The sequence below is a fragment of the Eumetopias jubatus genome, unplaced genomic scaffold (assembly GCF_037043125.1).
Source record: "Eumetopias jubatus isolate StellerSeaLion01/CBP00866 unplaced genomic scaffold, mEumJub1_p1.0 scaffold_2, whole genome shotgun sequence".
NCBI lineage: Eukaryota > Metazoa > Chordata > Mammalia > Carnivora > Otariidae > Eumetopias > Eumetopias jubatus.
The window spans coordinates 95,159,408-95,160,514 of NW_028274808.1; the positions used below are offsets into that span (position 1 = coordinate 95,159,408).

General features: G+C 38.6%; 1 pseudogene; it reads left to right on the forward strand.

The window, feature by feature from the left end:
* Positions 1-393: 393 nt before the first annotated feature.
* On the forward strand, positions 394-694 carry LOC148164868 (cytochrome c oxidase subunit 7C, mitochondrial pseudogene; annotated as a pseudogene).
* The last annotated feature ends 413 nt before the right edge of the window (positions 695-1,107 follow it).

The window sequence follows — 1,107 nt, forward strand, 5'->3', positions numbered from 1 at the left end:
ATATCCTTGTTCCATCTTAGCGCAGGCCTCCTTTTGATCAATCGGGCATTGTTTTGGGAACTGTGCTAAGTACTAGGGATACAGAGATAAAATGGCCCCTGACTTCAAAGAGGTCATTGTTTAGTGATGGAGAAAGACACATATCAAAACTATATACAATTACAAACTAAGTTTTAAGGATGGCACACACTACTAAAGATACCATGAAATTGTTAGAGAATTGTCAAGATTTATTATGTTTCCCATTAATCATCATGCCATTCCTTGTTCCACAAGAGCAGTCAGTCCCATTGTATTTTTAATACTAGCAAGGACTATCTCTATAAAAAAAAAAAACTAAATAAAAATTTGTTAAATAAACTGAGTGTCCTCTGCACACAGGGGAACAAGATCATGGAAAAAAGAGGGTTTGGTGTGGCACTGCCATTTCTTCCACCCTCAGTCTCTGTGTCTTTTGCAGAGCTCCCAGCAGTGCTTGTGTTAGGACACAGCACGCGGACTTTCACAACCCCAGAGTCTGCAGCAGCCACCACGAGGAAGGCCCAGGGAAGAATTTGCCACTTTCAGTGGAAAACATGTGAGATTACCAATTATGATGACTGTGTACTTGGGATCTGGACTTACTGCATCTTTCTTCATAGTAAGACACCCACTGCTTAAGAAATCAGGATGTTTCTGTTCATCCACGATATAGATATGAAGAGGAGCATTTTAAAAGGTGCAATCTTTCTGAAAAATAGATCAAACTCTTGAACTCAGCATACTAGATATGTTTGTAAATAAATTTATGGCATGAATCTTGCCTGCATTTTCTCTGAAAGAAAAATAAATAAAGCACATCAGAAACTACCTAAACTGTTCCTTCTCTTTGTAACAAATGACTTACTGCTAGGAAGCATAACGTCCATCCAAGATGACTAAGTTAAGCTTACTCCAATTAGACTAAATTAGGCTTAAGCAAAGACAGAAATTCCAAGATGTAGACGTTAGTGAGGTATCAGTCCCTCAACTAACTCAGGATGCCTTTCTTCCTAAGCATCTTTACTACAACAGAACCACTGGAACCACATCTTTAGAGTTAATTGGTATTGGTGTTTCACCTATACC